Here is a 23428-nt window from a genome sequence, read left to right on the forward strand (position 1 = left end):
AAGCTTGGGGAAATATCCTTATGTATAGCGTAGATATTCAATAATCGGAAAATATAATGATTTGCTAAAATTTTCTACACATTACTATTCTACTTATATACACTAGTTGACAAAGCCAACAGGTTTGGTCATTTTATAAGTGAGAGCTCTACTGAGTAGCGAGTTTGTTTGTATGGGCACACTAATGTATGAATATGTAAATGTACAAATCTTTCAGCAAATGGATGGATGGCTGAGTGCATGGATGAAGTTCTTCCCTAAATGGCGAGTTTGTGTGTTTGGTTATGTAAATGGATGATTAGCTTAAGGAGAGAATGTGTAAACTATTGGATGTAGTGAGTGTATGGAAAAATGAGTAAATGCATAGATAAGCAGTGGATGAGGGAGTGCATGGATGAATTGCTGAGCTAACCCATGGATGGATCAAGAATGGTTGTAGCTACATCAAACCAGTCTTACACCTATAGCCTTCTTACTAGTGGTAATGCTATAAAAGTGACAGAAATTCCCAAGTTTATGCCAGTATAAGCATTACACTAGTGCTGGGCACCAATCTGCCAAGAATGCTCACAATTTGTCAGCATATGTGACCATTAAGAATGTTTATGTTTGAGCCTTCACTCAGAGACTCATGTTTTAGGTTTGCACCACTACTTACTAATACTAACTCCATTTGAAGTGTCACACTGAAGGCATGCAGATGTCCCAAATAGGAACACTGGGAAACAGAAATGGTACATATATGCTCACTGTCAACCTGACTCACTAATACCCTGACTCCACGTCCATTCTTTAAGCTTCTCCACTCCTAAGATGTTTTTATTTATTTTTAGAAATTTAGTGAAAACTTCACTCTGAAGTAATGGAGCACTTTATGTGAGCACCAGTAACATTACACAAGGTTACATTCATTTTTTTAGGCACGGGGAGTAAGTAATTAGTTCAGAATCACAGGATGTTGAGCCCGCACTTAGACTCGAACCTGGTTCCCAGGTTCAAAGTCTGCAGCGCTGGCTGTAGTGCCACATCCTCTTCTCCTAGATGTGTTACTTCCTTAGATTCCTGCCTTTCTGGTATTCCCTGTCCTCACACTGACGGTCACAGATGGAGACTGCAGCTGCTTGATGCAGACCATCATGGCAGCATTAACATGTCGCCACATGTGAGCTGCTGAGAGGGTGTACCGGTTGGGCTACAAAAGGAAGGTGTGGTGTAGGAAATCGTAGTATTATGCAGTGAAAATGGTAAGGCTTCTCTATGTAATACTCTCACAATACCCTAAAGTAGGTCATTTGGATTCACACTAATAACTCTCTAGCTCAGTCCCGGTAGTGTAGCACAGAGCAGTCAGGCTTTACTAGAGTAACTTCTTAAGCATTTCAGAGTTTCAACATGCATAAGAAGTAACTGACACACCTTGAAAGATATTCAACACCAATTTATAAACATAAAGCAGAAATTTATATAAATTTCATAGCAAAGACAACCAGATGAGTACAACCAGAGTTATGGATTTTAATACGAAAATAAATCAGTGCAAATGAATGCTGCAAAGCATTGCCGTCACTGTACTTATGTACTAAGTACTGTGGTGTCCCTTACCAGAGATGTGGCAACTTTATGACTGAAGAAACAGATGTGTATTACAGCAATGGAACGTACAGTGTGACATACTCCAGACACTACAGTCTGTTAGACCCCCCTCCCGCAGTAAAAGCGGCATTATGATAAACACTGGCTAATGCATACACATTAACATTTGATTGCTAATATTGAATAAGGACAGATATTTTGGGTGTACAAGTGTATTTTATCTGTAGATAAAACATACATGACTGATGGGACAGTGGAAGGGAGTGGGCATATGGTAAACAATATACTCTGGTACATTTACACAGCTGTCGATAGCACAGGGGCATAGTCCATCGGGCCATTGGAAGATGGTGAAATGGCAGGGGCATGTCAACGAGATAGCTCAGTGGCACGCAAGGGAGACAGTTCAGGGCAGAGTCACTTCCTGGCGGTGGGCTTGGTCATGGCTGGAGTTTCAGTGGGATGTCTGGTTCTGAGGCCACGTTTGCGAGGGGGAACCTGGGCTGCAGGGGGAGGGGTTCTGGTGTCCTGTGAGTCCTGTGGCAGTGCCACCAGTCCAGTAGCTGCTGCAGATTTAGATGGCAGGGCATTGTTCTGGCTAGTGGAAGGGGCCTGCAGGTGGGTGGAGGACTCAGGCTGGACGTTGGTCTGGCGCTGCAGCACCCCTGCAATGGAGACCATGGTAGCATTGAGCTATTTCCATTGCTCCATGGCCTCCTGGTGGTGTGTTACCTGCAGCCTCTGATTCTCCTCCAACGTGGCCAGGATCAGGCCCATCCTGTCCTGGGAATTGTGGTATGCTCCCAGGACCTCAGCAATGACCTCCCTGGGCAGCATCATCCCTCCTTGGGCCACCCCTCCTGGGCCACTGATAACATCCCACTTGCCCTAGCTCCTTGATCCTGTGTCTCCTGCACAAGTCTGGCAGTCCCACTTGCACTGGGCCCTTCATCATCCTGCCTGGTGGTGGGTGGAGACTCAGACTTCGTATATGTGGGCAGACAGTCCGTGGCCTGGAGACACTGGTGTGGGGGCATTGGGCCAGAGCTGATGGTGGTGGCTGAGTGGTAGGGGTGTCGGTGGTGTCCTGGGTGGGGCTTCTGGAGGGTGACTGTCCAGGACTGTGGGATGGTCCAGGGATTTCCTCTGTGTCCAGACATCCCTCTGCACTCTCCTGTGTGGGGCCTTCGTCTTTAAGTGGACGACTGGCACTCCTTGACGTCTCCGTCCGGATGGCATGGGTGGTGGTGCCTGTGTGTGAGAGAATAGAGATGTGGGTGACCTGCACTTTCTTGTCAATTGCAGAACTGGTCACTAGTAATTGGTGGTTACATTCCCATGTAGTAGCATGCAGGGACCCTTTGTGTTCTTTTTGATGCATTTATTGAGGGGGCGGTGGTGCATTCTGGATGTAGTAGTGCACCTGACATTATATGCATGGGTTGGTGACTGTGCACAGGGGCCTGGATAGTGAATTGTACGGGGGGTTGTGGGCATGCAGGAAACATGGATAGGAGTGTCTGGGTGTTGTGGACTGGGGAGGGGGATGGGGACATGGTGGTAGTTAGAGGGATGGGGTGATACTTGCATTACAGGTGTGGTGACTGTTAGGGTATTGTAGTTGACTTACCCAAGTCCAGTCCTCCAGTGAGTCCATTGAGGCCCTCCGGGTGCAGGATAGCCAAGACCCTCTCCTCCCAGACGGTGTATTCGGGGGAGGAGGTGGTGGACCACCGCTAGTCTTCTGTACTGCGATGTTGTGTTGTGATGCCATGAAACACACCTTTCCCCACAGGTCGATCCATCTCTTCCTTATTTTATCCCTTGTGCATGGATGGTTTCCCATTTCATTGACCTTGTTGACTGTCCTCTGCCATAGCTCCATCTTCCTCACCAAGGGTGTCTACTGCACCTGTGCCCCGAATAGCAGTGGCTCGTCCCTGAGTATTTTGTCCACAATGGTCCTTAGCTTCCGGTCAGTGAAGCAGGGGTGCTTAGAGGGTGCCATGGAGTATTTTGTGGGTGGTGTGTTGTAGGTGTGTTGGTGACAGTGGTGTGCGGTTGGGAGTGTGGCTTGTGATGGTGGGTGTCCAGTGTATGAGTTTTGGTGGTGGTTTTGTGTGCGGCTTGTGTGATGGGTAGTTCAGTGTATGCGGATTGTGGTGTCAATATCTGTCGTGCTATTGGTGTTGCAAAGGACTGTGGGGTGTGTATGTGTGTGTGTTATAGTGGTATGGATGTGTGTCAGGTGTGTGCTTTTCAAATTTGCCAATGTGTGCATTTGTTGTTGGCGGTTCCCGTTGCTGACTTCGGTGGTCGGTACCGCCAATGGTCGTTCAGCATTCATTGTCCGACACTGATTTGTGCATCATTATTTGGTGGGTGGGGGGGTTTGTATGCGTAGCAGTGGCGGGGTGATGTGTTCTGCGTTTCTACCGTTGTTGGTCCTGGCGGTGGGTGGAGGTTGCCAATTTTTTGGGAGGTTTGCCTTTTTGCCATTATTATACATCAGTGTCGAATCCACCGCCACTGGCTGTCTTCTGTTGGCTGTCAGCACAGCAGTCAGCAGTGTTTACCACCATGTTCATAATGAGGGCCTTAGTTCTTCGCTTCTACTGCAACAGTCCCAGAGAACAATCCTTAATTGGCAAACGCATGCTCGTTTGAGAGAGGGTGTTTGTTGAAAATGTGAATAACACCTATTTTCTTGTGCTGTGGAAGACTAAATGGAATGCTGTGTGCACTTAAAGGTCCTTTGGTTCCACAGTCTTGCATTAATATCAGTGATGGGAGTAAGACTGCAACTTTTCTGTTAGAGCCTGTGCAAGAAGACAGGATGCCTGACTCGAATGCAAGGGCCTTGCACTGACGCTGGCTTTTTTCCATAGGGCATGTGTGAGGCCTTCAGCAGGTAGCTCGTGCATACAGTGGGATGATAGTTTTTAAAAAACTATCATGATGGCTAGTGCTTTGATGGAGATTACTTGATTTGAATGGCAGAGAACATGTGCGCACAATAGCAGCAAAAGAATCAAAGCCTCAGGTCCTGTGCATGCTCACTCAAGAAATAAGGCAGAACTGAAGGAAATTATGTTTGTCCCTCATTTTCTGCTACTAATACTCATAGTTTCTCTGCAAATGAATTATGCATTGTATTTAGTTACACCTTATAAAAAAATCATTATCTACTTGAAGATGGTTGCCTGGAACCTGCTGCTATCATCCAAAGTGAAAAATGTACTATAGTTTCTCCTTTTAGTACGTATTTCAGTGGCAATTATTAACTAAAATGTATGCACAGAATGTTTACTCATCCCTAATGAATTAAAAAGTAACCCAGATGTGTGTGTCCCACATTCACACCCCCATAGCTAAGGCTGCTCCAAATTTGGATGGCCAGGGCCACTGAAATTAGGTGATGGTGCAGCTGCTGCGTTTTCCGCATGATTATGATGCATTTGTCCCTTAATCCTCCATGCAAATTTATGTGAATGAGAAACAGTAAACATCAGGTGGGTGTATATGTTTATACCCTATTAGGTTTGACAGTTGCAAAAAATTTACTTTATTTAGGAGTCAAATTAATGAATCTCAGACAGTCGCAAACAGCAAATAATTTCATCATCAAACACTAAGAAGGGAACACAGTCCCAATCACATTAGCATTGTAGAAACCAAGATAGTTTGACAGAGAGACAAAAAGGCCAAAACAACGGAGAAAAAGGCAACATTAAATGTCAAGGTAATCCAGATGATGCTGTGAACCAGATAATGAGAAATATGTCATCTCCTGAATAAGATATGCAGGCTGTGTCAGAGGTCATGACAAATCTTATCAAAACTTCTCCTAGATCAACAAATACACAAATATCAGAGAAGGTCCAAATGCAGTGGAGAACCACACTGTAAATGGATGTGCTCAGAAAAAGCCTCTGTGAAGTAAGAACTTGTTCAGTGAAGGAGAGGCATGCGGAACGGGGTGAAGACCTAATACCAAATTCCTGAATCTCTTGAAGCAGTTCTTGAGATCACTACGACACTAGAAGTTCAATGATCATCACCAACAGACCGATCCATGAATAATATTGTATGAGTGATACCTACAGGTTAGACTCCATTTGACAAAATGAACCCTTTTTCAAATTATAAACATGTGACAGAAGCAATGCATACAATCTGTAGCCCAAAACAGGCATCCGCAACATCGGTAACAGATATGTGGTTCTTTTATGTGAAGTAGATGATACTACAATGAAAATGTAGACACATACAAATTCACAATGGCAAGCATAAAAGATGTGTTGTGCATCACTGTCAGTGAGTGACACTGCACACATTCTTCCTTCTAACATTAGAAGAATACAAGAGATAAGGCATTATGTCAGTTATTTAAGTATGCCTTAGTAACAATTGCTACCTCTGAGCAATGGCCTTATTTAGATGTTGACAGTTATAGGACAATGGACAAAGCTTTCTGACTATCCCAGTTGCCAATCTATCCCACAGCCTGTCTCATGTATGGGAGGCGAGCTGGTGGTTTTCCGTACATTGAAGCAAATGCTAGCTCTTCCACTGGGAAAAGCCCCTCCTTGTACCCAAAATGGACAATAAAGACATTGTTAGAGGTACCTTATTCAGGGCAGCTTCTCTGAAGCATTTTACTAGCATATTTCCAATCTGACTTATAAAGCAAACCATGGACGTCTCAAAGAGCAAAAGTCCACAACTGTTTCCCACACACTGGGAGAAAACTCCCAGCACATTCATGACAACAATTCTTATTTTTTTGAGAGACATTTCCCCTCTCAGATTCTACCAATAAAAAGAAGATAGAGCTAAACAGGCATGCCATGGAGAAAGTGTTCATGCACCAGACTTCACTATTGTTCGCAATTCAGCACCTGCCATGAATGTGGGAGTGTCTGTGGAGAAAAAGGTCCTTCAAAACAATAATCAACAATATTGGTCTGTCACTGCTGATGTGCCCAAGGCAGTGTCTCTATCAGAGCAGCCTTGTACCTTCTGGCCCAAAGTGGGTGAAATAATGCAGTCTGTTCTCATGTAGAAGACATATCTCATTAGCCTGACCAAGACGAAGACCGTAACATCACCGGGGAAAGTAAGGACTCCTCCACTTGAACCAACTCTTCAAACAGTCACAGCATCACATCAAGCCAATCAGACACAGCCACACAAAGAAGACAAAATTCTCAGCCTTTTTAGAATCAGGATGTCACTAATATTGACAAAGCGTTGAAAAGTCCATTTTGCAGGGGCAAATACAGCAAGTGAAAGTCGTAAAGATGCTTGGCCTTTAAATGAAACCAATGGACAAAAATGTGCTTGTTTATTTTCTAATTATTATTCATAAACAAATGGCAAACAAATTGTGTAAAAGCACAACAAATTACTCTTATTCAAACCCCCCACCCCCTCAGGTTTGTGGTCTGTGGGCAAAAGCATCAGAAAGACTTGTCATGCTGTGAAACTAATGCAGGATTCGGAGCAAGAGCTGCCACGGTCCCAAACTCTAACCATTTTGCAGTAGCCAGTCACATGACATATAGTTATCCAACGTATTGCTTAGAGTCTGTATACTTCACATGTTGCCTTGCGCAATCACTCTAAAGGGTGAATATGCAGTCCCTTAGTTGATACAAATAAGTGGGTGGTCCAAGTGACCTCTGCACTGGAGAACATATAGGCTTTAAATGCCCTAAAAGGTAAGATCCATTCTTGTGTGAAATGTGAATAATGTGATTTAGATCTTGGTGGTGTTACTGCCGAGACATGTCGGCAGCAGGCCTGAGAAGAGTGTCAAGTTGGAAGAGTTCCACCCACTCTATTTACCAGGATGCAGTGTTCTTCCTAGCAGTCAGCCAGGTGGGTATCCACCAACGTATTTAGATGCTACAGATGGGCAGGTGGTGGTTTTCTGATGGAGGGAGATCGCTGGACCCAATGGACATCGGACAATTGCAGCGGCTGCAGAATACAGGTATAGTCACACGCAACACACACACACACACACACATACACACACTACCCTTCACAAATGTGTCACCCTGCATTACACACAACACAGCACATCACATACACACCCAATATCCGTTGCCATTCCAACACAACAAAACACATACATGCTGCATGCACACATACACGTACAGAAACATAACATACACATACCAGTGGCACTGCACCTACACACTACTACACACTCATCTACACAAACAAACTCAACTACAAGCACAATTGCACACATCACAACAGCGACCGCTACACATTAACACTCACCTGATCTTTGCACACAGCAACACAACACAACAACACCTACGCCACATGCAAGTGGCACACATACTGACACAACCACATCACTCACTACACCTCCATCCACTTCACCCAGCCAACCATATCAAACACATACTAACTCACACACACTACTCTAAGCACAACATTACAGGTACAGGTCCCCTTGCAATGTGCACACATCAGCACAGTTGACAAGTATGAATGTTCCATCATTGTCGTGCCAGCATTCATTTGGCAATGAATATTGGCACCATAATGACAGTTGTGTACGTGTTCGATAAGAGTTGTGAATCTTTGTGTCCGTGACCGACACACCTTTGTCCCTGACACATGCATATTACAGTTTTTATCAAAATTATTGTGACATGTATATGTTTGCAGTGACCTCCCAACGTATACAGCCAATGAGGGTTTCCCACCTTTGTGCCCTGTGACAGGAGGGTAGTGTTTTCTCTGTGGTCGTCTGGCAGCAGCAACAAAGGACCCTGTCCAGTCGTGACCAGCCAGAAATGGAAGTTAGATTGGAAAAAAGGTGAGTTTTCGTCCACTCCAGCCCCCCCCCCCCCCAATCCGCCAAGTCAGACTTCGAGATCGGACCACCACTTTTCGCTTGGTGGTAAGGCACATTCAAATCTTCTTGGCGGTAAGTGTGGCTGGAGTCAATGGGACAGCCAGCATCTAAATCCAGTGGGGCTGTCATGGTGGCGGGTGGGTTTTCCATTGGAAAACTAACGGTGGGACAGTTACCACAAACTTCTAAATTAGTCCCAGAGTCTTTGGCCAAAATATGTAGTCGGCCATAGAAGCAAGGACTAGCAGGCAAACTCAAAGTGTTACGAATACATTAGGGCAGAGTATGCTCCCACACCTCAGGGATCTGTGTCTGGCAAGGTGAGAAGGAACTATTATTATACACTGTTTGAGAGTACCAGAGCATTTAATAATTTCAGTATTCTTATATTATTTTTACTAAGGACACTATGGTTTAACATGTATGCTCTCAGTTTAGTGTCCCACTGTACCTGTGATGAGGTAATCAATATTAATGAAGATGTAGACTGCCAATACGTTCTGCCTCTATGTTCGTAATATGTAACAATTTATTTAAAGCCTGGACAGGGGAAAATGTGTGTGTAATGTACCCAGATTGTCTGCTTTGCCTACTTGTATACATATCTGAACAGTCCAAAATGGGGAGCACCTTGTCTTCCATTCCAGCATTTGTGACCCCAAGGCATCATGGTAAATGCAGTCATTAGCACGAATTTGAAAAGAGTTTTGAAAGTTTTTCACCATAAGTTGGTGCATCGAGTGCTGTATCTTCGGACACGTGTTTCTGGCTATTTGGCCGTCATCAGCGAAGAGCAACGTGTAGCTGGCGGGGTTGCTTGAAATGCCATCTTGAAAGTATTCACAGGTTTAAGTACCACTCGAGAAGGCGCACAGGTTCTTCACTCAAGCTCGTCAGCTCAGAGGCTCACGGGAGCCTTAATTACAACAGTCAAAATGGGGAGCACCCTGTCTTCCATTCCAGCATTTGTGACCCCAAGGCATCATGGTAATTGCAGTCATTAGCACGAATTTGAATAGAGTTTTGAAAGTTTTTCACCATAAGTTGGTGCAGCGAGTGCCGTATCTTCGGACACGTGTTTCTGGCTATTTGGCCGTCATCAGCAAAGAGCAACGTGTAGCTGGCGGGGTTGCTTGAAATGTCGCCTTGAAAGTATTCACAGGTTTAAGTACCACTCGAGAAGGCGCACAGGTGCTTCACCCGAGCTCGTCAGTTCAGAGGCTCACGGGAGCCTTAATTACAACAGTCAAAATGGGGAGCTCCCTGTCTTTCCTTCCAGCATTTGTGACCCCAAGGCATCATGGTAAATGCAGTCATTAGCACGAATTTGAATAGAGTTTTGAAAGTTTTTCACCATAAGTTGGTGCGGCGAGTGCCGTATCTTCGGACACCTGTTTCTGGCTATTTGGCCGTCATCAGCGAAGAGCAACGTGTAGCTGGCGGGGTTGCTTGAAATGCCGCCTTGAAAGTATTCACAGGTTTAAGTACCACTCGAGAAGGCGCACAGGTGCTTCACCCGAGCTCGTCATTTCAGAGGCTCACGGGAGCCTTAATTACAACAGTCAAAATGGGGAGCACCCTGTCTTCCATTCCAGCATTTGTGACCCCAAGGCATCATGGTAAATGCAGTCATTAGCACGAATTTGAATAGAGTTTTGAAAGTTTTTCACCATAAGTTGGTGCGGCGAGTGCCGTATCTTATGACACGTGTTTCTGGCTATTTGGCCGTCATCAGCGCCACCCTTGGGGTCACAAATGCTGGAATGGAAGACAGGGTGCTCCCCATTTTGACTGTTGTATACATATCTGCTTTGTTTGAATTTACATTGGCTTTTTCGACTCATTCTTATTTGCCGATTCTATGTGCCCATACAAACTGATCATAGTCCAAATGCATAATCTGCATTGGGTGGAGGATTAGCTGTTACTGGACTCTGCATATATCATACATTGAACAAGTTCCTTAAGGACTCCAAGTGGCATTAAGATTATAGCAATGTAGTTAAATGTGGTTCTTGTTGCAACTATCTCTGTGTATAATGCCATCTGGTTGCTGCAGTTAAATGGCAATCTGAGTTTTCTAGTGGATGGTATGTAGTTTAGTGATCTGAGATAGCATGCTGGAGGGAGAAAAGTGTAACAAAATGATAGAAGCCATTCTTGAATTAATCTCAGCCATTGGTGGTGACTTGGGCCACATTCCAGTCATCATTTTTTGTCCACTAGATAGACCACCACAGAGAGAGGTCAGCAGTATGCAAATTAGTCTTAGTCCTGCTCCAGTCTGAACTGCTATGCCACGACCCCTTGAGAAGGGAATACACGTGATCTCAGACCTGTTTCAGCCTACACAGCCCTTATCAGTGAGGTACAGCCTGAGTTAAGCATCATAGGGTAATTATCAGTGCCTGCGACTAATAAAATCATTCCACTGCATTCACTTTCCTTGAATCAGAGAAATTGGCACAATAAACAATTTCAGTCTTTGAGGAGTAGAGCATGAGAGAACAGAAATCCATCAAATGTCAGATAGGCTTTAATATAATCAGAGATGCAAGATTTCAGGTGTAAAGTAAAGATTTGAAAAGATAGGATCTGAGTATCACCCAGAAATACTTTGGAGGAGAAGCTGAATGAGAAGGTAATGTCACCAAAAGAGTGAGTATAATGTGATTAGAGAAGTTGAACAAGACAAGACCATTGTTCAGTATTTTAAAAATGTCTTTATTATTTCATATATTGTTGTCTTGAAATTATAATATTAGCTAAATTTAGACAATAAGTGTGACAAATTATATTTATGCTATTAAATTAAAGGTTGTTCTCAAACTTCACTATGTTAATTTGAGAGATGAGTATTAATTCTGCATTGTAATGCTGATTTTTGCTCCCTTATGTGGTTGTATTGTTCTTTTCCTTCTCATTCTTTTTAATAAACCTGTATTTCTGTTTGATTATCTATATTGTGTTTTTTATGAATTGTATGATGGAAATAATTTGCTTCCTGTTTTTATAATAATGTTTAAATGTTGCTGTTTTTGTTTTTGTATTTGAATATTTCTGTAGATAGACTAATGAAATGGTTTAGCCCTGAGGAAGTGACAAAACTCTGGTAAAAGTCACCCAACACACGTTGGATTGCTACGTCCTGTTTTTAGATTTAATTTATATGATAGAGTAAGAAAAAAACTTTTTGGAATGTTAATAAATATGAAAATTTCAAGACAACCAAGTACGAAGAGAAGAAAAATTTGAAGTGCTAAATTATTTTAATTTTAGACTTACTTATCATCTTTGGGGAAAACAAATTGTGCGAGGGAGCAAGTACACAAGGCAGACAACTCAAAAGGACATACTCTCTTACAGTGAATAAATGCAAATAAAAAAGTAGCACCCAAAAAAATGAGTAGTGAAAGGACACAAGTAATGCGTGTATGCACTAAGAAAGTGACAAATACACAAAGAGGAAGGAAGCCGACAGCAACTGACTAATAAGAATCAAGGAAATTAGTGACAATGACGCCAACCAATAGCAATTAAAGGTGCGTCTCCAAGCTAACTGTTGGAAAACAAAAAGTCTCAAACAGACAGGATATGAGCTTTTTAGTGAAGACCTAAAAAGTACAAGATGCGTTTTTGCAATCAAACATACTAAAATGACAAAAAGAAAAAGCATAGAAACCCTGGACTGCTCTTCTCATGACCCAATGGCAGGAAGCTGACAAAAAAAGTGCACTTTCAATGGTGTTGCTGGGACAGTGATTCACATGCATGCCAGGGATATAACCAATGTGCCAAGGGCTCTAGTGCAAAGAAGGAAATGTCCCCCAAGCTGGTGTTTGAATTGTAAAATACAAGAATAATCAGAGTTCAATGACCCCTTCAGTACTAAGGCCCTCCTTATGAGTTTGGCAGTCTGTGGACCGCTGTGCTGGAGGTGGTGGTCCCACCACCGTGACCCTAGAAGTGAAGACCGCCATATTACGAGTATGGGAAGGCACCTGCAGAACACAGCCAAGTTTCCGTCCGAACCGCCACTGTGGACGGAACGCTGCGACCAGTGGTACGTATTTCCAGGCCGGCGGTCAGGCTGTTTCGCACGACGGTATTACGAGGCTGCACACCGCCAGGATTTCCGGGGCGGTCTCACTGCCACGAAAAGCCTGGCAGAAACTAAACAACATAAAAGGTAACACTCACTTTCAGGAACACAGGCACCTCCGAAGGCGCCATGGCATATGAATTGCAAGTCTTCCCAATGCTCCTGCTGGCCATTAACCTGCAGGACCAGCGATGCTGACCAAGACACCAATCGTTAGTACACCAGCCTACACGCACTGGAGGGAAGGACATTAGTACACACACACAAAAAATTGCACATTCACCTCACATACATATTGAAGGAAACCCTGGGCAAGGCTGTTAACATTGATACCAATATTGCAGATATATTGCAGACTCCGGATGAGAGGCGGCGGCATAGACATTATTTATAAAAATGTGATTAAGTGTGTGACATTGCCACTTGAGATCCTAGAGTGCGAAAGTATGTCCTTTTCTCTGTACTTGTCTTCCACCTTCACCTTTTCGGGAATCCTTCTCTATCGTCCTCCCGGCCCCTGTGCAGGTTTTTTGGAAGTTATACCCGATGTAGTAGCCAGTTTTATCGGGAAGAGTCCTAATTTAACTGTCCTTGGTGACTTTAATATTCATCTTGACAACTTAGATTGTCCTTCGGCGAAATCACTGCTATCCTCCTTCACCTCAGTGGACATGGTTCAACCTGTCACTGGCCCAACTCATCTGAAGGGTCATACCGTAGACCTTATTTTTAGCAATATCCCCGATCTTACCATTTCATCCTCTTTGCCTTTACTCTGGAAGGATAATTTTTTTAATGTCATTTACCTTCCCCTATGATGTTCTTAGAGATCCCCAACCTAGGCTCACCACTGTGGGGCGTACTTGGTCGAAGTTGGTACCAAGTACTTGGGATACTGCACTTCGTGCCTCCTCTACAGTTAACGATTATGCCTCCCCCAATGCTGTGGACCTACTTGATAGCTGGATCTCTACCTCTCTGAATTCAGTTTTGCCCATTAAACTGAGAATAAAAAAACCTGCTCATAAGTCTAATCCTTGGTTCTTTTCCTCTCTACTAGAACTCAGAACAGCAAATAATTGGAGAGAATTTGGAGGAAAAATTACTGCTCCTCTACCAAAGAATCCCACAGACAAGCTACTAGATCTTAACACTATAATATTAAGGCAGCTCAAACTGCCTATTATAGCAGCAGAACAGAGAATTCTTCTGCCTCAGAAAGACATTTTTCCGATTTTTAAAGAGCTCACCATAACACCTATGCCGCCCTCCCCAGTTGAAGCTTCCACTATATATAGTAATAATGTACTAGCAGCTCATTTTCAGGATAAGATCACTAAGATATACTCAGGTTTCTCATCTCCATCTCAGGAGAAGCCGGATGAGCAGCATATAGTAATGTACTAGCAGCTCATTTTCAGGATAAGATCACTAAGATATACTCTGGTTTATCATCTCCATCTCAGGAGAAGCCAGATGAGCAGGATACGAATCTTCCTTCTGCTATGACCCAGCTAACTCATTTTTCACCCCTCACAGACGCACTAACTCTTAAATTTCTTTCTAACATCAAATTGGGCTCCCCCTTGGACCCTGCCCCCCCTCTATTCTTCTGAAGGCTGCAGACATTGTTGTCGCACCTCTGACAGAAATACTCAATAGCTCCCTGTCTTCAGGTATTTTTCCCAAGTCCCTTAAACATGCTATTATAAAACCTCTTCTGAAAAAAACAAAGCTTGATCCCTCCGTTATGGACAACTACAGACCTATTGCTCTCCTTCCCGTTTTAGCTAAGATTTTGGAGAAACATGTAAACCTGCAACTAACCAGGTATCTTGAGAGCCACGAGCGCCTACACCCCACTCAAATGGGTTTTAGAGCTCAACACAACATGGAATCGGCACTCCTTACAGTGACTGAATCGGCTCGTCAACTTCTAGATCAAGGAGGTCATGTTGCTATTATCCTTCTTGATCTTAGTGCAGCCTTCAATACTGTTGATCATACCCTCCTCTATGACAGACTCTCCAAAACAGGGCTAGGAGGCTTAGCCCTTTCTTGGCTTTCTTCTTTCCTTACAGGAAGATCCTTCCAAGTTTTGGATCGTTCTTTTCTGTCTGATGTTGTGCTCTGACTTGTGGAGTCCCGCAGGGCTCTTCTTTGAGCCCAACTCTGTTTAATATCTATTTATCATCTTTGGACGCAGTAGTCACTCCCTATAATCTTTCAATGGTCACCTATGCTGATGACACTCAATTAGTGGTATCCCTTTCTAGTTTTGGGGACTCCTCTTCCGCTAATCTGGCATGCTGTATGAACGATATTGGGGATTGGATGACCTTATCTAAACTTAAATTCAATGATGGCAAATCGGTCGGTACTGATCGTAGGCAATGGCACCCCTGCCACCCCTTTGGCAGTGCATTCTGAGGCTTTTAACAGCTTGCCTTTCCCAAAGGCACAGGTAAAAAACCTAGGCTTTTTGCTTGACCCTCGTTTTGACAATGGAGCTGCAAGTATAAAGAATCTCCTTAGTCTGTTTTGGCTTTATTAGAGCTCTTAGGAAGATTGTTAATCTTCTGCCTTTTACTGCCAGAAGAATTCTTGTCCAGGCTTTAGTTCTCTGTCGCCTAGACTATGGGAACTCTATATTTCAGTTCCCCAGAGTACGTAATACAGAGGCTGCAGATTGTGCAGAACGCAACAGCTAAACCTCTTATGAACTCCCCCAGGCACCTCTCTGCCAAACCGGCACTGGTAACTCTTCACTGGCTTCCGATCAAACAGCGCATTCATTTTAAATCCATGTGTTTTGTTCATAGAGCCTTACATAACAGGGGCCCTCTTTTTTTCTTAGAAAGCGGATCTCCTTCTAGGTTACCTCTAGACACCTGAGATCTCTATCTTCTTGACAGGTTTGTATACCTCGTGTCAAGAGATCATGGGCTGGTAATTCGTTCACCATCAGGGCCGCCCGGTTCTGGAATGCTCTGCCCTCTGAACTTCGCCACGAATCCTCAGAACTTCTTTTTAGGAAGAAGCTGAAAACTATCCTTTTTCGCAGTTAATCTGCCCCCTTTGGTCTTCCGTGATCTGTTGTGTACTTTAGCGCTGGGATGCCCTAGGGTAGCTATGCGCTCTATAAACTCATAAAACTAAACCAAACTATATTAAAAAGAGCTAATTATATAGGCAGAACTATGTACAAAGAGGCCCAAGGGCCAGTCCAAAAGTCTTGCAGTGCACCGAGCACACTGGGCACAGAATGACGCTCCAACTTGACTCCTGACTGCAAAGTGCTGGCGTCCACAGGGCAGGGGCATCAGTGGGGCCTACAGGTACCTCAGGGGTGAGGGGAGGATTGCGGGGTTTGTGCTTCGATGGGGGTTCTTTGGTCAGGACTTGGAGGGGGGTTCTTGGTGGTGGTTTTGGAGGGGGGTCCTTAGTCTTGCCTTTGGAAGGGGGTGGTTTAGCCAGGAGTGGGCTTGCGCTTGGCCTTGGAAGTGGAGGGAGTGGGACTGACCTTGGAAGTGGGGGGAGTGGGCTTGGCCTTGGGTATGGGAGGGGTAACTGTGGACTTGGTGGGGGGGAGTCTTAGGTGGGGGAGGGGCATGACGAGGACAAGAGGATGACTGGGAGGTGGAAGGCAGGGATTTGGGAAGAGGAGCAAAGTGCTTTCGGGGGAATATGGACTGTGCCAGTGGTGGCGAACAGGGAAAACATTTGCAGGAAATGTTTCATAGGGACAGAAGATAGGTCATGAGGACGACGTTTGGGAGTGGAGGGAGAGGGAATGGTTAAGAAGTGTGTACGTGGAGGTAACTTGGTGCAGGTTCGTGGGTGGATGACTTGTGCTGGGTTACTTTTGGGTGGGTGAGTGTGGGCCCTGAGGAGTACTGGGAGGAGCGGGGGAGGAGATGCAGGGAGATGGCAGGGGGGATGTGTAAGTGAATGTCGGGGTGGTGTCTGCAGGTAGGGTGGATGTTCTGCATGTGGGGGTGTTGATTGTCGTGGTGCATGCACAAGTGTCTGGGGGGCATGTATGAGTGTGTGATATTGTGGTGGCAGTGAGAGCACATGTGGCAGGTCCTTGGACTGATGAGGTGGTGACTGTAGGTGTGACTGTGAGGGTGGAGGTAGTGGGGGAGTCGGTGGAGGGAATGGATTTTGGCATGTCTGCATCTGAATGTGGTTTGTTTGCATGGGGGTGGTGGTGTTTGTGGTACTTATGTCTGTCCTTGCGTTCTGTCTCTGTTGATGTGGATGCATGTGGGTCAGTAAGGGTGCTTTGGATGGGTGAGGGGAGAGTGATGTGGGTGTGGGAAGAGGTAGCTGGAGGGAGGACGGAAGAAGAAGGGACACTGGCAGCTGTGAAGGAGGAGGCCAGAACCTGAAACGATCTCTGTAGGCCAGCCAGGGCACTGCAAATGCCTTCCAGGAATGCATTGGTCTGCTGCATCTGGGATGCTCGTCTCTGGATGGCATTCACGATGGTTGACTGCCCCACATAGATGGCCCTCAGGAGGTAAATAGCCTCCTCATTGAGGGTAGCAGGGCTGACTGGGGCAGGGGCAGAGGTGTCTGTGGCAAAGGAGATGCTCACCCTCCTGGGTGAGCAGCCACGGGCAACTGGGTGGGGAGCTACAGTGAGGGCGGTGCTGGTAGGGAAAGTGGCGATCAAAGATGATGTAGGCATGGGCCCAGATGTATCCGCCACTACCAGGGAGCTGCCATTGTAGGAGGAATCTGAAGATGGTAGGGTCAATCCTGTCTCCCCCATGGCGCTCCCCTCAGCATCCATCCCACTGGTCCCCTCGGCTTGCTAGAATCAGCCTCCTGGGTCACATGGTCTGCAGATTCCCCGCTCGCAGGGGCCTCTTCTCCTTTGTCAGATGATGTTGATGCACACAAAGACAGAGGAGGCGAGGGAGGGAGGGAGAAAGAAAGAGAGAGAGAGAGAGAGAGAAGTATTGGGCAACGCCAGCACAACAGTCAGAAATAGTAACTACAACATCCTCTGATGCCATGCCATGACGCGCCATGCCCTCACCTACACATGCAACAATAGAACACCATGGGGGAAACCACAGCAGTGCACGTGTACCGCTGATGGTGACAGATGCAATTGTGTACATAATCAGAGGCATACCTGCCCACTTCCCATGCCCGTTGAGACACACAATTCTTGGACTACTGAACCAACTGAATTCTGCATGGGTAGCTGGCATGCCTACTAGGCCATTTTCAAATTGCACAGTGACATCTTGGACCACCTTACCTTACTACACATACAGTACCTGCCAGAAGATTGAGGGCTCTGCATTCACCCCTGGCACAGCGGTTGGCAAGAACTGATTACGATGGCCTGACACCCTAGATGCAATGAACCTGTTGGCATGAGCTGCCTAGCTCATTTTGGAAGTAGGTGACAACACAGATACCACATTTGATGTAACCACCCCTCAGTTCACAGACTGCATGGCATGGACACACATCTGTGATGCCAATCCTGCCGGTTGTCGAACACCCTAGTGGACATGAATCTACCTTGTACCCTCTCTACGGCTTTCCAATAGTGCACACCCAGAGCCACTATGGCAACACCTATTGTAAGTGAGAGTGTGTATTCACCTAGTTGTGGCTGCTGTGCTGCCCTCAAGTGTCCATCCACCTCAGGGTATGGCACCGCAAAATTGCAGGCCATTAGTGGGGTCAAGGTCCGATGGCCACCCCTCCCTCGTTGGGATGACGTCCCCAACTGGGCCTCCGCAGTCTTCCGAGCCCAGAGTCTCATGTCCTCCCACCTCTTTCTGCAGTGGGTACTCCGCCAGGCTTGGACCCCCAAGGTCTGCACTTGTTTGGCAATGGCACAGCATTTCCCCTTCTTCTGATGGGCACTGACCTGCATGGGTGACCCAGACAGAAGGACAAATTCATGTGGCATGGGATCACAGGGACAGCAATGGACAGCACACATCTCACTACACACGTCATCAATCCACGTTTCCTCAGACTCCTCACCTCTGACCATTCTCCAGTCACACTTCCTCATCCCAAGTCCCCCATCCCCATAAGCACCACTCACAGACAGAACAGTAACATTGCCCTCACCTGCTGTTCAGGTGCCCCATGCAACTGTCCATACAGGGGTAGGACTCCATCCATGAGCTTCTCCAATTCTTCCTGGGTGAAGGCTTGGGCTCTATCTCCTGTAGGGCGTGGCATCTTGGCTATCTGAGTCAGAACAGAACAGCACATGCAGTGAAGGTCTTCTGTTCACGAGTGTCAGGAGTCAAGTGAGCATAAGCACATGAAATGGCGGTCACGTCTGCCGTGGACATCACTGTTAGCACCGGCGGAAATCACCATTGGCTTCTGTCTCCAATAGGCAAACATGTTAACTAATGAGGAGTTGCACGGCGGTTGCGACCGCCTACTATTATGACATTCTACACCGGCTGGATGGGCTCACTTCCATCTGTCCAGTGCATGCAAGGCAGGCGGCTGCCATTTTACATGTGCAATGTGTATTGAAAGTGTGTCATGGGTGACATTTGGTGATCTGTGCACAGCTCAACTATGTCCACACAGTCAATGCTACACATCATGATTCCTACTCTCTCCTATTCTCAGGTACTGTGGAAGGTTGAGGATGAGTAATGCTCTGGTTTACAGGCCCCTAGTCAACCTTGCCACCCTGAAAGAGCAACACGTCATTCAGACCTATCGTCTGAACCGTCGTACCATCATTTAGCTGGTGACCCAGTTGGACCCGGATCTGTTGCCTGCCATTTGTCATCCCTCCCACAGTACAAGTGTTGTCAGTCCTCTACTTCCTTGCCTCAGGCCAGATTACAGTGGGCTTGGCAGCAGAGATGTGACAGCCCATGTTCAGCAATGTCCTGAAGGAGATACTATGTGCCCTGCTAAAACATGTGAACAAGTCTATATGAACCGTAAAAACGTATTTTTGACCAATGTGCAGGTGTTGTGTCTCGCTGACCAACTTGTATATAATCCTTGTAAATAGACTATTAATGATTAGATGTGTGCACAGATCACAGTACCTGCCACCAAGGTACTAACTCAAAAAGAGAGATACAATAGTAGAAATTTTGAATGTGCACCACTAGGAGCAGAGCAATTAAGTCCACTTACTCCATATCATCACAAGGATATCTTCTCTTTATTAAGTTTTCCTTGAATGTAAAAACAAAACATCCAATGCGTATTCCATCTCTTTTTGAGTTAGTACCTTGGTGGCAGGTACTGTGATCTGTGCAGACATCTAATCATTAATATTGTCTATTTACAAGGATTATATACAAGTTGGTGATAGGAATAGGTGCACTTTCCTGTTTTTGAACCCGCTGCCAATCGTTCTAATATTCTCCCTGTTAGGGTACTAGTCTGCATTATTCCACCTTGCTATAATACGTCAACTTTTTATAACATGTCACACTTCAAAGATAGACGTGAGGAAATGGCAAGGGACCTTTTATCTAATCAGTCTCCACATGATGGAACCAATACTAGCCTCACTAGTAAAGATGGCTTGAAGACCAGTTTTCAAAAACTTGAACGAATAAAGAAAAAGGAGATGGCCAGATGGTGGGATAGTATTACATTGCAAAAATATTTAGAAAATAAGAAAATCCCACGAGGCCTGAGAATCCTCATCTTTCCAGCGTTTGAAGATCTAGATGATGAATCATTGACGGAATGGGAAGAAAACTTACAGAATGCCTCTTTCATGATGATGCGTATACTTATTAAACAGTCTGAGGGAAAAAAAACTACCAAATTGCAGGCTGAGGTTGACAAAATTGAGAAAAGTATTGAATGTATGAATCTTAAGGACGCTACTAAAAAGAATTATGAGATCATGGACAAAATCTTGGAAGACTACCAACTATATTTGCGTGATAAACTATGCAAAATCAAACGAGATGATATGGACTACAAAGGAAGAATTTACACCTTTGCACTTAAATATGACAACTCAAGATCATCAGTATCTAACAAAAGTATACGTACTGAAAGAATGGACACGGATTCAGCAAGTTCTAGCTCTATTTGTCCCTTTGATAGTGCAAGATCCAATGAAACATCGACATAAAAAAATCCATCCTGGAATCCCTCACCTTTTTTAGTGGAGGTGGAAAGGCTCGGACTGGGCAACAAACGGGTACATAAAGAAAGATCAGAAGGGGTGGGAAAAGATGGAGGAAAAAACATAAGTCTAGATGCTCAGGGGTACAAACACGTTCCAAGAAAAATTAGTTACATTTGATGTGGTGAAGACTATTACATCTATGCCTTCACCAATCACTGATCCTACAATACAGCAAGATAAATTGTTGATTGTCAACCTGTCTAATCGTACACTAAATATACATGAATGTGAAATTCTCAGTAAGGGTTTGGGGTTCGGTCCCACACAAATGAAGGACCCTACGGATGTTTTTATTGATCTGTTTAAATTTGTACGCTTGCTCAAATTGAAGGATTATTTTAATATGGCATATACACCCGCCATTCCGTCAGTTGACTCTCCTACCCTATCCCATTCTGTCTCTGATCTTTATGTCTTACAACTTTTCATGTCACTTATGGATAATGATCATATTGAGACTGAAACATTAAGGAAGGAGCCGGGCATTCAGGACAATACATGTATCAATAGTGGTCCTAGACCTGGCTGTAAATTTGTCCCCCAAGGAACACACCACAACATTGATCTTTTTCGTGCGCGAGTCTCATGATTTTTACAAACTTTTGGAAAGGCTCAATACCCCCAAATTCAGAAATGACAATCTTTCCAAATTTGAGAGGAAATCGGTACTTTCTTTAAAACTTGACCCTCGATAGTGATCAGGGAAGCTGACAAGGGTGGTAATGTTGTGGTCATGAACAAATCTGACTATATCCAGGAATTAACAGGCAACTATCTGACAGTGTCTGTTATAAACTCATCACAGAGAATCCAATACAATCTCTGAGTGATTTCATTCACATGTAACTTAATGATTGGCGTGAAAGCTGTCTTATCTCTGATGGTGAATACAAGTATTTGAGTGTTCATGATCCACATTTTCCATGTATTTACGTATTGCCTAAAATACACAAAGGAGGTAAATTTCCTCCAGGTAGACCCATCATCTCTGGTAATTCCTCCCCTACTGAGAGACTGTCAGAGTATGTTGATGTGTCCCTACAACCTTTTGTGCATAACCTTCAGTCTTCCATACAAGACAGTAAAGACATATTGAATAAATGTGATGACTTTGAATGGTCAGATGAGCTTTTGTTTGTGACTGTGGACGTGACCAGTCTCTATACTTGTATACATAAACAATTTGGAATGAGAGCTGTTGAATCCTTTTTCTGCACAAGAACTGCTGACCATTGGCAGCATGACAACATGTTGATGGAGATGATTGCTATTTTCCTCTCCAAAAACGTTTTTTTGCATGATGGACAATGGTTCCAGCAGATAGAAGGAACCGCAATGGGTTCCAGGTTTGCTCCCTCGTATGCCTGCCTATTTATGGCATGGTACGAGAGAGAGCATGCCTGGGGCAGGTATGCCATACAATGGACAGACTTATTAGTCTTCTGGGGTAGATACATTGATGATATCATTCTCCCGTGAAAAGGATCTGTGGAACAACTATTGGCATATCATCTGTTTCTCAATGATAATCCATACAATGTGAAATTGAGTTTACAGTACAGTAAAGAACAGATAGATTTTCTTCATATAAGATTCTTTGTGGAAAGCAATAAGATACAAAGTACTCTTTTCAGAAAATCTACTTCGTGTAACAGCGTTCTTCATGCCAGCAGTGCTCATCCTAAATCAGTTATCAATAATATCCCTTTTGGTGAAATTATTTGTATAAGGCGGAATTGCAGTACCAATAACACCTTTACTGCTCATGTTGATGAAGCCAAACAGAGACTTAAAAAATCTGGGATATAGTGAGGTTGTCCTCACCAATGCACATAAACGCATTGGGACCGTAAAAAGGCACACAACACTTACCACCGACCATAACAATAAAAAAAGAAAGGACAGATCTAGTTGCTTGACATTCACCTCTCAATTTTCTATTTTGAGTAATGATATATACAAGATCCTAAGCAAACATTGGCACCTACTATTAGAAGTACCTGGTGTTAGTAGCTCCATTTCTAGGAAACCACAGGTGACCTACCGTAGGGGACGTACTTTGCAGGATCATCTTTGCCCCAGTTACATTACTACCAGTAAGGTGCAGACGTGGCTACCTACAGGCCCAAATGCAATGTGTGCAACTTTGGAGTTGATAAAATCTGAAGTTTCAGTTATAACACCACCAAAAGATATGAAATTAGACATTTCATTAATTGCAAAACAAAATATGTTTTATACATTTTAGGGTGGGCTGTGATAAAATCTATGTAGGTAGTACCATCAGACCCCTCAAACTTTATATACAGGAACATATCAGAGCAATTAAAAATAAAGATATGAAATATCCTCTGTCGCTCCATATGATGAAACAACATCCCAACTATAGCAAAATTTGGTTCCATGGGGTTGATCAGGCATCATCTAATCGTAGAGGAGGAGATAGAGAATTGGCCCTGCGACGCAAGGAGGCAGCATGGATATTCCATTTACGTGCTGTTGATATGGGCCATAATTTTGATGAGGAATTCCATTACTTTCTTTAGGCATTATATTTAGTCACTCCCTTTGGTGTGACTGTTTTGACACTTTTTATGTCCCACTAAGTACAATTTTCATTACACTTAATTTTCATATGTTCATTTCCCACCGTTTGTTTTCTATTATTATTTGTTAT

The sequence above is a fragment of the Pleurodeles waltl genome, chromosome 11 (genome assembly GCF_031143425.1).
Source record: "Pleurodeles waltl isolate 20211129_DDA chromosome 11, aPleWal1.hap1.20221129, whole genome shotgun sequence".
Classification (NCBI taxonomy): Eukaryota; Metazoa; Chordata; class Amphibia; order Caudata; family Salamandridae; genus Pleurodeles; species Pleurodeles waltl.